The following is a 15448-nucleotide window of genomic DNA, read 5'->3' on the forward strand; positions in this document are numbered from 1 at the left end:
ATGGGTCCGCGTTGCATGGAACACCACTGGTCTAGGATTCACCTGAAATTAGTACTCACTATGTGAGGAACACCACCGGATAATACGGGTCCATGTGATTAGTACCACTATGTGATGAATTCCAGGGGTTTGCGTTTTGAGGAAAACCACAGGTCTGCCGTTTACCTGTTATTAGTACCACAATATGAGGAACACCATGGGTCCGCGTTGAATATAACACCACTGGTCTAGGATTTACCTGAATTTAGTACCCACTATGTGAGGGACACCATGTGCTTCGTTCCGAGGAGCACGACGGTATAGTCCCTGTGATTAGTTACGTTTTGTGAGGAACATCATGGGTCCGCGTTGCATGTAACACCACAGGTCTAGGATTTACCTGTGATTAGTACTCACTTTGTGAGGAACACCCCTGTATAGTTCGTGTCACTGAGATTTGTACAACTATGTGAGGAACACCATGGGTTTTCATTCCGAGGAAAACCCCGGGATAGAACGCGTCCCTGTGATTAGTACCCACTTTGTGCGGAAAACCCCTGTATAGTTCGTGCCACTGAGATTTGTACAACTATGTGATGAATACCATGGGTTTGCGTTCCTAGGAAAACCACGGGTCTCGTGTTCACCTGTCATTAGTACCACAATGTGAGGAACACCATGGAGAATCACGGGTCTGGGATTTACCTGGCATTAGTACCCACTATGTGACGAACACTACGCGATAGTACGAGTCCCTGATATTTGTACAACTATGTGACGATCACCGTGGGTTCGCGTTCCCAGGAACACCATGGGTCTGGGGGTCACCTGTCATTAGTACCCACTATATGAGGAACACCACGGGATTGTACGGGGTCCTGTGATTAGTACCACTATGTGATGAACACAATCGGTTTGTGTTTCGAGGAACACCACGGATCTGGGGTTTACCTGTCATTCGTACAACTATGTGAACAACACGACGGATAGTACTGTTCCCTGAGATTTGTACAACTGTGTGAGGTACATTTTGGGTTTGCCTCCGAGGAACACTACGGGTCTGGGTTTTACTTCTCATTAATGCCCATTATGTGAGGAACACCACGTGTGTGGGTTTTACCTCTCATTAGTACCACCGTGTGAGGAACACCGCGGGATAATACGGGTCCCGGTGATTAGTACCAACTATGTGGGTAACACCACGGTATAGTACGGGTCACTGTGATTACTATTCAATATGTCAAGGAATACCGCGGGGTAGAACGGGTCCCTGTGAATAGTACCCACTATGTGGGGAACACTATGGGTTTGAGTTGCCTATGGGTTGCGCTCTTTTGTGTGGAACACCGAATGTTTACGTTATTTTCTAGAAATACCGTTCTCACAACATAAGGTAAATGTCAAGAGTGTTAGCACGAGCAGGGATAAAAATAAGCAAAAGGACGACTTACGAATTATCCCAACAGAAGGCCGTCGCTGATTGAGGAAGCTCTGGACACAAGATGCCTAGCGAATCAACTAAAATAAGCTTAATTAACTAATTGGCTGAAATAATAACTCAAATTAAATTGATCAAACAAAATTTAATTAGGTAAATAATTTAAGAATTTTCGACCTCAAAACTAATTTGTTTAAAAAAATCAATAACCACTGCACAATGAACGTGAACACCTTTCAGAAAAATTAATCAAGGATATCAATTGAAAATAAATTATTTTAACACTAACTCAAATTGCCAGGAGGCAGAAAATCTTTTTGAACAATAAACAAACGTAGATCAATAGAAGATTAAAATCTTAAGACAACTATTACTGAAAGAAAGCTGAAATTTCCCTAATGAATTTATCGGTTACCTACTCCAGGGCTGCATTAAAATTAAATTAAATCCACCAAAAAGCATAACTTCAGTTAACACCATGAAATCATTCGAAACATGGACATAAATCCATAAATAGGATAAATAACCCTAATATTCTCCAAGGTACGGTAGCTTAAACCAAATGAGTTAATCAAACTCATCAGAAAAACCTTCCATATGCACGAAGATCCACACCAAAAATCAGCTGAAAATCAAGTTACCAACAATAATTCGATACTCAAATGTCAAATTCAACACAGCATAGCCACGGTATGTTTTCATTCTGTTACACAGAGTGTGACGGATGACGAGCACCGAAATCAAAACAAGCACTTGAAGTACCGAGGAAGTCATTAGAAGCCCTACATTAAAGGAACAATGTTTCTCTATTAGTAGCCCGACATTTGATTGAAAATATTATTATAATAAACATAACTTGTTTTGTGCACAAAACCTTAATTAACTAAAGTCAAGAAGATAAACAAATGCCATAATGACCATTACAACTTGAAGCCCGAAAATATTACCATATTACAAGATTATTATGAGGACCTGTTTTAGGAAGTCAATTTCTTTTAAAACCACATGCAGAATTTCAATTTTGAGGTTAAATATCTCCGCGTATTAACACTATTAACTAATCCATTCCTTGGTAGCTTAGTTCAGTACAGAAGATGGATGCAACTTACTTACGAGGTCGAAGGAAACAAGATATATTAAATATTCTAAAAGGATAACCAAATGTTCAGGCCTATCGCCTAGGTGGACAATCCATCATCCAGGGTCTAATTTCGCGACAATCTCCTCTTCTTGCATCATAATTTTCTACTCTTCTTAAGGCACAATCAGCAGAGAATAGGTTCCAGCGTCTTCAGGTTAAGAAGCAAAAATCAGAACAATTGCTATCTGCATTGTCGACTGACTACGACTGAGAAAGCTTGACTTCTAGCGCCCAGATAGCAGCACAACTTAGCTACCTCGCTGCTTAAATTCCAAGTCGACTGCTAGATAGCACACCATCACCAATTAGAGAAAGTCCATGGAATCCTGAAGTTTGAATACACGGTGGGCCAGACAAGAAAATGGACACATAATCAATATGCATCGTATCATCGCGAAGATTAATTTTAAATCCATTACACCGTGATTCTTCTTTACTAGCGATAGGTACCTTTATGAGGGGCCATTCACCTAGATTTTCGACCTCTTTAGACACAAAGCATAATCGATTCAAGGATGTGCTTTGGAAGCAGCTCCTTGGTCAGTATATACCATTGTTATAAGTTAGCTTCTGGATAGGTGCGCCATTTCGGAGCGGATCCGCTGATTGTTTTAAGTTCATAATAATTGTTCATCGTCGTGTTTATATTTGTATTCGTAGGATTGATTATTGGAATTCTTCTTAATGTTTAATATTCGAGTTGGATCCGCTGATTATCTTGCTTTCGTATTAGTCCATTCATTATTCACAATCAAGATATGAATTCCGGTCAGAGGTTGAATATTTGGACTTTTAAATTGTTTTTACATTTCGTATCATTAGGGGCCAAGGAGCTAGATGCTAGGCCTCTTTAAACAATAATCATCATCACATCACGAAGATATGGAGTATACTTGGCTAATTGTTACTCACGTTGCAGTTCCGTCATGAGGAAGGTAATCACTATACAGCTCAGGAGATTTATGGGTGTGGCCGTTGTATGTTGAGTACAGATTGAAATATGTACACACGGCCGAGTAGTAAACAGTCCTTCCTCTGTTATACATAACGGAAAGACGAGGTAAGCTGAGCCACAGCTTGTAGGAACACGTCATTCCACTCGACGGCCACAAGCTTTGCCAGATTCCCACTTTCACGGCAGTTTAATTTTGCTACATCTTCAGAGCTACACCGACAAAGTGTTTTATGTTTCCTTTCAGATAAATTTCTTGCCGCTTCGGATTGCTCTTCCATTTACTGGATGCCACACCTTTAGTACTCTACTGACCTTCATACGGACCGGATTCCTGGGAATGCCCCACTCAGTTTCCGGTGGGACATTGGCAACTACTAACGCAATTCGACCACGGCATACAGCGAAGACACCGGCCCTGAAAAACTAAACCGAGAGTCTCAGAGAGTTCAGGAAGCTCTCGAGCCTAAGGAGCAGGCAGTGGTGAAGTGACTGCCCGCTTCACCAAGGACATCTTAAAATATCTTTCTTTCAACATATTTACACAAAACTCTAAATTCTCTTGGTTTCTTGCCTGTAGCTCCACATCTCACTTGCTAGTGTCCTGGCCAGGCATAGTTCACCATCTTTCGGGTCCCAACGTGTACGCTCTGGGTGCGCCTCAACTCGCAATGAGAACGAGACGCCCCGGGAATGCGGAGCCGCACAGCAGCGCGGCCCATCTTCCCTCGGTCCGCACGAGGCGGGACCTTCACTTTCATTGTGCCTTTAGGTTTAGTGTCAACCCAATGACTCGCGCACATGTTAGACTCCTTGGTCCGTGTTTCAAGACGGGTCGTGAAATTACCCGAAGCTTTTGCGCCGCTGACGGGAGTCTACAAGATTCTTCTGTCCGAGGCATCCCCAAACCAACAGCTGAGCGGGGCCGGAGCCGGGCCGGAGGTCCGTCGTCCATGCCACGCGCCCTCGCTTGTCAGGGGCCGGACGCCTGCCCCGAAGGGCGGCGAATCAACTCCGCGCACACACACCGTCGAGCCGTCGGCCGGAACACCGGGGGTCCGATGAACACGCCTTGCGACGCGGACGAACAGGCTACACACCCAGGCCTTAGACCGATACCCAACGGGTCGCGACGTCCAACGAGGGGAGAAGTGCGGCCCACCGACCTCCCCACCACTACCCGGCCGAGTAGAAACCCGTTACCACCCTGACGCCGGATTGCTCCGTGCAGGGGGACGGACCCATCTGGCCAAAGCAGGGAAAGAGGCGCGGATAACGCTTGAATCTCCCCGGTTGAGGTATTTTCGGGTTTCTCACGTTTACCCCCGAACGGTTTCACGTACTCTTGAACTCTCTCCTTAAAGTTCTTTTCAAATGTCCCTCACGGTACTTGTTCGCTATCGGTCTCGTGGTCATATTTAGCCTTAGATGGAGTATACCACCCACTTAGGGCTGCACTCTCAAGCAACCCGACTCTAAGGAGAGATCCTCCCGGAAGCCGCAGCGGTCTCTACGGGCCTGGCACCCTCTGCGGAGCGTGGCCCCATTCCCGGTCAAGTGGACCCTCCCAAACACCACATTACCCGGCAGGGTGAACCTGTGAGATTCGGTGCTGGGCTCTTCCCTGTTCCCTAACAAGGGTCGCGGAGCAAGGGTGGCGAACCGGCGCCAGTAGACACAAAGACGCTGCGCGGACCTACCCTCCCGTCTCACACACTCTCAGTGGTGGTGTCGACCGGTCCAGCTCCACCGGGGTGAAGCTCTTTTCAGGAGACGCGGCGGCGGCCGTGGCCGCACGAACCGCGACCCTCCCACCCTTCGAACGCAATGTCGCGTTCAGTTTTAGCAACCGACCCTCAGCCAGGCGTGGTCCGGGAACGGAATCCATCCAAATGGTGCCTTAAATGAAGACATCCAATTTTGACACAAAGTAGAGGCCCATTTCAACCAGGACCGATGTTCCTATCATAAGGGTATTGCTGACTTAATTTGACGATAAAGATCAGGGGGCTTGATAGCCTATTATCAATGTCGCTGAGCTGGCTGCGGTTGGAGTTCTGGCCAAGGAATTCGGGAGTTATACGAAGTACGTCCAGAAAGTAAGTTCCGTTTGGTAATAAAACTAAATTGTGTACAGATACAGAAAAATTATTTATTGCACAAAACTCTACAACTCTTAAACTACTTTTCTATATAACTGCCGTTTTGCAGGCATTTGTCATAGCGGGGCACACGTTTTTGTATACCTTCTTCATAGAAGTTTGCCGCCTGTGTCTTCAACCAGTTGGAAACAGCACTAATTGTAAACCTGCGGTTTTCCCGGATCTTGTGAACCAGTTCTTCTGTAACCAAAGATGGACGCCCACTTCGTTCTTCATCGTGCACGTCACTACGTCCTTCATTGAACTGTCGGACCCAGCCTCTCACCATTGAATCACTCATCGCATTTTGTCCGTAAACGTCGCAAATTTGCCGATAAATTTCAATTGGTTTCACTTTCCTAGCATTCAGAAAACGAATCACAGATCTGATTTCACAAGCGGCGGGATGTTCAATCAACACCGAAATTGTGAACAAGCACAACAAAGCGTACGTGGCTGACAGCGATCTCAAAATGGCACACGCTTCTTCTCCTTGATACAGAGCGTCTACCGTGCATGTGCGGACCTGCGATCACAGCGCTGCAGCGGAGATAAATTGAAACGGAACTTACTTTCTGGGCGTGCCTCGTAAAATGAAGACATCCTCTGGTTCGGATTCCACATTACACTAGAAACCCTTGGTCATGATCAAGGTATATAAGTTCATGAAAGACAGGAAGTTTCCTTGCAGAAGAGACTAATTCATCTTGGTGTTGCTTTATTCCCAGTTGTCCAGAGACTTCTTTGGTTACATGGTAAATTGACTATACTATATGATATTGGTCTGGATGGAAAAGATATACGAAACGTTGCCAACCTGTATTAACATCAGTTCGCATCTCTTAAGGTTGATAACACCAACGCCTGTGCTATTGAAATAAAGCAAGGGATGAGGCAAGGCTCTGTTATAACTCCAGTCCTCTTCAATAACTTCTATGAAAGGGTGCTTTTCTGATATCAGTATTGTAGAAGGAATCGTGAAAAATAATCTGCCATATGCGGATGATACCCTTCGGTTTGCAATAAGTGCTGAAGGTCCACATATATTAGCGAACTGTGTGGTCAAACAGAGTTGTGCTTTTAAACACGAAAAATACTAACTTAATGATCATAAGAAAACATGTCATTCAACCTATAAAGTTGAGAGTATTATTGGGAGATCAGAAGAATGCACATGCCCGGTGAGGCACGGGCGAAGGGGTTTTCACCAGCAGAGCCCGTGACGCAATGGTTACCATAGTAACTCCGCTACTACCCAGGCGACTTTACATTATCTTCTACTAGTAGCTCTTCGCTCTTGTTAGTTGTAATCCAGCAAACTGCAATGTGTGAGTCAATGTTTTCGTGTAGCAGATAAGAGCAGATAAGAGCCGATCTGTCTGGGCAGAACAGGAAGTTCGTGCTTGCAGACCACATTCCTCATTCGTGCATTCTTCTCATCTCCACACAGTAGCTGGCACATCACTAAAGCAAGTCCAGTACTTTAGGTCTCTCACCTGCGTACTTGATCACAGCTTGAGCAGTCCTGTTGAAACTGGGTCCCAAAAACTGCCTTCAAGAGAATTATTTAAATCCTTTGTAACAGGGACTTCATTATCTCCGTCCATGTTTACTTCGGTGTTGTGTATCTCCTGCCTTACTTAATGTTGTTGAGGCCTGAACACCATCCTTTGAGATGTGGGGCTACAGTACTCCGAGCTGGAGGTCACGTACAATATCATTCGAAATTATGAGGTAGTGCAGTGGTTTATACGTTTAGAGAATTATAAGTTAAAACCAAATCCATCAAAACTCAGATCCATGCTTTTCACGTGAGGAATGAAGAAGCATCTTGAAACTTGCAGGTCAAGTAGATGGGAGAGCTACTGGAACACAGTGATACACCTATGTACCTGTGGCCCTACTTGCAGGTATCACTGCGCCAACTACGAGGCAAAACTTCTCTCTCACGATGCTTTGACATGATCAGGCAGGGCTGCTCACCCAGCTCGCCTGAAACTTGCGAAACTTGAGTAGAAGTTGCTCCGTAACTACGGAGAGCCCTGGACGACGTGGAAGTCTTCAAAGAGAGTGCGAATTGCGACAACGTAAAGAATAACATCCACCTGATACTAGTGCTCATACCTGGCACTAGGCAGCACCACTGTAATATGTATAATCTCTCTTGTAATTTTACTGTATTATGCGACTGACACAAATAAAGAAATGACCTCCTTCAGTTCATCTCAAAGATATACTTTAAGGAAAGAGGTGTAGGAGAAGAAGGAGAAAATCTTGGCTACGGACTGTACGAGAATGGTATGGACTCGGTACCCCAACTTGCTGAGGACAAGGGTCAGATCGCCCCGATGACAGCCGACGTATGATAAGGATATTTTAGAAGAAGAACAAGAAGATGAATCATTGCTAGATTTATATTGTGAATATATCTGCACAACGTAGAATGCAATAAGCCTGAATTATTCCGCCTCGTGGGGCTTAAATACTGTTTTAATAATATAAATGGCCTAACTGTCACAGCTGAATGTTTCATACGGCACAGCGACACACGGCGCACTTCCGTCTCGGAATCCAAGAGAAACAGTGCTTCGCGATGGCGTGGTGGAACATGAACCACCTTTCATAGCTAAGTCTAATTCACGGTCTAAATTGTTCGACGTTCTAATAGAGATAAAATATGACGATCATGAAGTATTTAATGTGCAAATGTACAACATACAGTATGATAAATATATGATGCACAGTATTGTAGTACCGGTAATATACAGCGTTTCCTTCCTCATTACGCGCTTACAATGGTACTAAAAGCAATCAATTTTTCCGTTAAATGCACATTAAAACAGTAACTAATGTGAATATTTATAAAATGATTAACGAAATTTAAAAACAGTTCAAAATAGTTATTCTATGTATACGTAATCCAGTTGCAAAAGTAGTCTAAGTAACTGGACCAACTTGAATAATTATAAAATGAGTAATAAAATCTCAGAAGAGGCCAAGATCGGTATTATGTGCATAGTAACAGACATGGTCTATTCCAGTTTAAAATTTTACTTCAAATTTAAGTTTTAAAAAATAATTTTAGAAAAATTTGCGACTTTCTCTTATAATGTGACCCTGCTTTGAGAACAATAATGTAATGTTTCCGTGTGAAAGACCTTACATTGTGGAGTGCATTGTTAATTTAATCACTTGACTCGCGATTCGGAATACAAAGAGTCTCGGCTCCCTAATTGCAATTTTTAAATCAGCGCTACTGATCCTTTCAATCAATTGTCAAGGAGACGGATCTTCTAGTTTCTACATCAGGGGAAGAGCTGTTTGTTCTACAAATTCACTTTTTTGTAGGCTATTCTCGAAATTTACAAGTTCCTGGCCTATCCAGGCACAACCTACATTTAACAAAATGAAACAGTACTCACTGCCCTAACTGCTCAACAGTCTAATTGCCTAAAAATGAAGTGAATGCTGTTAACTGTAACAGGGGTAACAAGTGCCCATTCTACCTGGCTTTTAATAAAAGCAAAAGGTAAAGTTACTGGCCGAAAATCAAAATGGTGAGGAGGCGAACACATTCACTACTCGATACTTACATGAAATTCTTAAGACCCTATTTGGGCTTATGGCCCGACGTTAGAGAGGTGACTACATGGAGAAAATATTTAAGTTACAGAAATGCTAGGTGGATTTTAACGGTTACAAAATCATGGTCACCTCAATGTCAACTTGAGAGGGAATACATGAGAGTTACTCACTCTCTATTCCCTGATTATGGTTCAGTTCTTTTGACTTGTTTGAATTTTACAATTAAAGTTTGAAATATACATTTGACAAAATAAAGGTTACATTACTAGACGTTTGAAACTTTCCTCTCAAGCTAGCTCTCAAAACTATCACATAGTTAAGACGAAACTGCCATTATCTCGAGCTTGTGGACCTCCAGAAGATGGACGAGGGAGCCTCCGTTAGGTACACGCTCTAGACTGGAGCGGTCACAAAGGACATCATGGCTCATCAGCCCTCGGCTTTTATAGCGGAGAGGAAAATCCAGGCCCTGACACACTCCGAATTCTTATTGGTTAATTTAATAAATATCAGAAAATTTTTGATTGGTCGATAAATAAATATACAACATTTTTCAGCGGCCAACGCTTTAAGCGTGTGGGAAGAGATAGCAGTGTTGATAACCTTTGAACATCTAAAACAAACACTAAGTATTCCAGTTTAGGAAACCTTAACGCACAAAATTTATCCTGAATTTTAATAGTTCATCTTCACCCCAGAGGGCACAACATAAGTCGATAGTAGTGACATATGTCGAGAAACGTTCACACTATTTCCAAAATGGGTTTCAGACTTCATGATCTTCATGGACTTCTACAAGTCACTAGTTTTAAATGCACGAGTCGGGCATACCTCTGGTACAGTAACCATGGCATGGATCTGTTATGTTCTACCACAGCAGTGGGTGCGAGATGTGTCGTACATGTGGATTTGACTCTTGTTTGCGATCTGATGCTCTTCCTGAGGACAAGGCTACGCGATGGAATGTACCGGTAATCCCTATTGCGTGTTGGTAGTGTTGCGTAAATATGAAGAGGAAAATTCTGCGACAAACACAAACACCCAGTCACCGAGCGTGAACCAAGACCAATTACGATATTATAAGACCTGAATGCATACAGTAGCGCCTCGGGATCAGTTCCGCCAGTGGGGCCCGATATAGAGTTTTTGGCCATGGAAATGGGATTGCGGGTATCTATACCGTACCACAAAAACTCCAAAGGAGAGTACGTATAGCGAAATATATCGGCCTAAATATATACACTAAGTAGTTAATAAGGAAGACATAGAAGTGAACTCACCAAATGGCACATTACTTATACAGTGGTTGAGCACTGGCAAACATTTCTATGACTCTGTTGTTGAAGTTGGGCATTTCACCAGTGTCCTCGTTATGAATTCAACAAACAGTGAGCGAATTCAGTCTGCTTTGAAACTTCGCTCTGATTTCGCTGCTGAAACTAGCGTAGTTAGTGGAATTTGTAGAGTTTTGTGTTCCTCAGAGAACGATTCTTCGGATGAATGCTTCATGAAGAATGTGAACAAATCACAGGCAGAAGGAAATATCCTTAAATTATAATTGCGATAAATCACTGAAAGTTCATTTCTCAATTTATCTTGGTAGATAAATGGACTGAAACTTAATGAAAAAGTATTGACTAAATTCGTTGGGAAAATTTCTCTGAACGTAGCAAACTTTTCGGAACAAAATTTCGAAACTACTTAATGTATGAGACTGTGGTAATCGGTCTATCACTTGGTTGATCACTAGTTGACATCTACAATCAGATTTAAACCAGAACTGTGTTTAGAGATTTTTGTTGCTGGAGTAGAACATTCATCATCATCTATCCGATAACTTTCATTATTTTCACTTATTTCTGATACAGCTGATTCAGAATGTTGTAGTGCATTGGGTATGGTAACTGCTTTGGTACTCTGCATCGCAATCGTGTTATACAAAATAAATATATTTTATAGCCTCAAAGAAGAATTCCAGAAAGAAATATTCTCAATTGCTGAAGTAATATTTTAAACCAAAACACTCCCTTATTGTTACATCATCCCAACGATATTCGTTCTCAATCTTCTCAAAACATTACATTAAATGTGATTTCTTTTAAGACCATACGGCATGTAGTTGAATTGAAATAGTCCAAGAAGGTTGATTACGGATGAGATTTCTTTATCTTCATCTACTAAGCATGTCTGCGATGGTTACCACACACACACACACACACACACGCACACACACACACACACACACCAGTTTAAACTGCCAATGCCCACACAATGTACGAAATTGATCTATGTATTTCATTTTAGATTATGTTAGCTGCATTACGAAAAACAAATCAAAACCAAAAATCTAGAGGAAAAGTGTTCCACACAAAAAAAATACAGGGATGCCACCTGTAGATTACATTGGTCAGTATAGTTACAGTTTGTAGCCTACTTAAGACAGCTGCTGCTCCTAACGCATATTGGACTGTCGCGGCATCTGAGCCGGTTTTGATCCTTGGTAAGGCTCAAAAGCTACGAGGTAAGCAAATCGCGTAGGAATTGATCACAGTTTAAGTCCGAACCTTAGAGGTTTCTCCTTGCTTGTTGCTGTGACGGCTGTAATAGCAAACCACAGCTTCATCCACTGCAAGATTACTTGAACCGATTCCCTCAAATTGCTGCCCAAAGTTTTGATTAAGAAATTTGAAGTATCTTTGTACTTTCCTAAGTTCGTTTTTTGAGGGGAAGATTCATATTTTCTGAAGGGTACAAGTACTGATTAATTTTTGGAAGTGTATTTCTTCTCATGCTTTGGAAAGTAAGTTATTGTAACATCTGATTTTATTTCCAAAAACATTCATATGTTTTCCAGATGCATTTTGCCAGTCAAAAATAGTACAGTGATATAAACTCTTATGTCATCTGAATTTATGTCTGACATATGGTTCCTGTGCACAACGTATAATTTTGATATTTTCACAATGAGATTCTTCTTCTGCAATGAACGGTAATCAAAACTCTGAGCTGGAGACAGTTGCAGTCCGTCATATTCTGAAGGTTCCTCATGCCCGTCCTTCACCCAGTCGGACAATAAAATTCTCCTCCGTAGCTGCCCACAACTTATTGTATTTTTCCTTAGAAGGTGCTCGTTTACTTGCTCCAGAAAAACCAGGCGCCTGCTTCATTTCATTAGAAGGTACCGGCGTACCATCATCTGCTGATATATTTATTTCCACTGTCAACCTCAATAGTCTACCGGGAAGGGGATTGAGATCGACAGAATTAGTTGCCTCATCGCCAATTCTCTCATTTTGTAGAGACATAGTAATATCATCTATATATCTATAGATCTTCCAACATTTCTAGTACCTCATTCAATGTCAGACTTAAAAGGGAGAGAGAACATGAAGTGAATATCATTTCATTTCTGACCCTTTAAGCAATATACAAGCATAAACTGCAAAATATAATTACATTTTATCACACGCTTTCCATGCCATAATAACGCGCAGTTGCTTCTCCTCTTCAATCCAGTCTGTTACCTCTTGTACTTGAGCGTGAGCTGACTGACCAGTGCAGGTTGCGAATTTAAAATGTTCCATTTCAAATCCCAAGACCTTTCTTTGAGTACTTCCAACAGTCAGAGAAGTTGAAACAGGAAATTTGATTAATATTAGGTCTCACCTGTAGGTGACATTGGGCTTTGACAGATTAAGAAAGGATTTCAGCTTCGTCATTCCACAAAGAGAAATGCAGCCTTGTTTTGCCACTGTTCAAGCCACGCCATATTGGACACGTTCGCGAATGGTGGAGATGGAGATGTGTTTAAACATAACCATCTTAATATATTCATTGGGCTGTATAAAATAAACCCATTCATCTTGTTGCCTGTAAATTATCCTGTGCCCTTCGTCGGAAGGAAGATGATCGGGATCTCCTTAAGTGTTCTTCACACAACATTGATCGAGGATGCCATTCAGCCTACCAGTAAATATTGGCTGTATTGAATTTTGCACAAGTTGCTTCATAAATTGTGTTTCTCCGGATGGCATATCATCTCAGTTCTTGTATGAATGGTATGCAGTTGGCGCAGAATGAGTGTTGTCCTTTAGTAAGTTTGCAACACAGTAAGAAGCTAAACCACGGCTTATAATTTACGTTTGTTATACTGAATAACGCTGCGTTAAGGGCTCATTTGTTCATAGGCTGTCTGAGCTTGGCTCCTTACTCTTTGTATTTCCCCCATATTATTCTCTTGGAATCCTGAAAGTTAACTGTGAATTATCCTGTTTTAGAAAACAAGACGGCAGGAAGTGGGTACATTAGATGTGATTCAACTTTTGTTGTAATTTTCAAAATGAATTGATTATAATTTCTACGTTAACTCAGTTTAATTAATGAATATAACCTTTCCCGCAGTATCAAAAATGTGTTTGGAAAAAAGAAATCTGTATAAACAAATTAACTTAAATTAATATGACATGCATTGCGAGTTTTTAAAAGTCTACTCAATAATCTCGTATGGTAGAATACAATCAATCATGAAGTTTATTGTCTTAACTTACATTTCCATATCCTCGTCTATGGGTTCAGTGCCACAAACAAGACAAATCATGAAGGTATGTAATATATATGTAACATGTATCACTCAAATGTCCTCCTTTTCCATATCATACCAATATTATATGTTATTTACATGAAACAATACTTAACATTTTTATCAGTAAAAACTCTCCCTTCGGCAAACTCGTGCCAGTGTATATGCTTCATAGAGATTTTGAGAAGAGGTGAAGCTCGTTATTTAATGAAACCTATATCCGCTGGAAATAGTTCCCCTATACATGACAGCTTACACTGATAAACAGAAGGATCATGGTGGATCAGAGCTATCCACGGGCTTTTGTCTCTCTGTGTCTCTGCTCGTCTGATAGCGATCACTTGATTTCATTGGTACAAATTGAAACATACAAAGCTCGAAGTTTCCATGGCATGGTGTAGCTGGTCTGAGCGCAGTTGCTGTTGCTGTATCAAAATGGACAGCAATGCTGAGAGACATGTTAATTAGCAAAGTAGAGATGAGACCCTGGTTATGGCAGCTTTCTAATAAAGGCTTATAGAGAAGTGTAAAAACTCCCTTAACAGTTCGTTGGACAACTCGCTGATGTATCCGAAATGTCTCCTTCGCTAATTCCATCTCCTCATATGTTTGGATAGGCTCTGAACAGCTGTTACTTCATTTTAAAGCACTGGCACGGGCTGATATACACTTCGCTGTGCAAGTCCGTCAAAATGTGCGGCGCAATGCAACACGCCTTGTTCCTAAGATTGCTGTGGATTGTGGAACATATGTTTGAACACTGGTTGCTGCAGACAGTCTTCTCTCGTAATTCATATGCACTCTGAGTCGTCTGACTGGTAAACAAATTCTTTCAGCACGTCCTATATGTAGGTGTCTACAGGTGTGAGATCCGGAGTGCCGAACAAAGGACCATTGTGAGGTAACACGTGCTGTAACAAGGCACATAGACATGTGACCTAGTGGACACCTTTCATGTTACAATGACAAACCTGATGTTCATAGCTTGTTTGTAATTTCAGCATTGTTTGTTTCTTTTACCTCAAAATGTATTTGTTAGTTCTTTTATGCCTAAAGTTGTCTACCAAGTGATTGAGACTGATCCACACGTTCATCTTATAGGTTTTTTTTACACAACTCTACGTACTTGTGAATGTAACAGTTATTGCGAGAGAAGCAATTAGCTCTGTAACAGTGACCTAGCTGTGTATCGGCCATCACTTCCTGCAGCTTGTCACACTCTCTCTTCTCCGTATAACATGGAAGGAGTGAAAAGGTAAGTCTGTAAGGCTTCGTGGCCTCATTAAATTCCATACCTTTAATGTTTACCTCATTAGAAACTGAGTCTAACCATCGTCGTCTTAGTCTGCTACTTCACGTACCCTCTATGGCTGAGTCCATTATTCCCCTCGATAACACATCATCCTACGTCCGCCTTACATAATCCCAAAAATACGCAGGTTTGCACATTTATCGAATGAGTTCATTCATAACTTGGCCTTTATCTCCCTTCATTCTGAATAATCTCCTGCCATTGTCCCCACCTGTTTGTACCAGCAATCATTCTCACTCATTTCAAGTATGTTACTTAAAACTCATGAATAAGATATCCCACTTCCACCAACTTTACTCCCTTGCAGCAATGTTCCTCTGA

At 41.7% G+C, this 15448-nt stretch overlaps 1 protein-coding gene across 1 annotated transcript in view; it reads left to right on the plus strand.

Annotated features, from left to right (window-relative positions):
• LOC137503210 (uncharacterized) overlaps nt 1–15448 on the plus strand; it is a 78784-nt gene that overhangs the window by 50717 nt on the left and 12619 nt on the right. The window lies entirely within an intron of this gene.

The sequence above is a fragment of the Anabrus simplex genome, chromosome X (assembly GCF_040414725.1).
Source record: "Anabrus simplex isolate iqAnaSimp1 chromosome X, ASM4041472v1, whole genome shotgun sequence".
NCBI classification, from domain to species: Eukaryota; Metazoa; Arthropoda; class Insecta; order Orthoptera; family Tettigoniidae; genus Anabrus; species Anabrus simplex.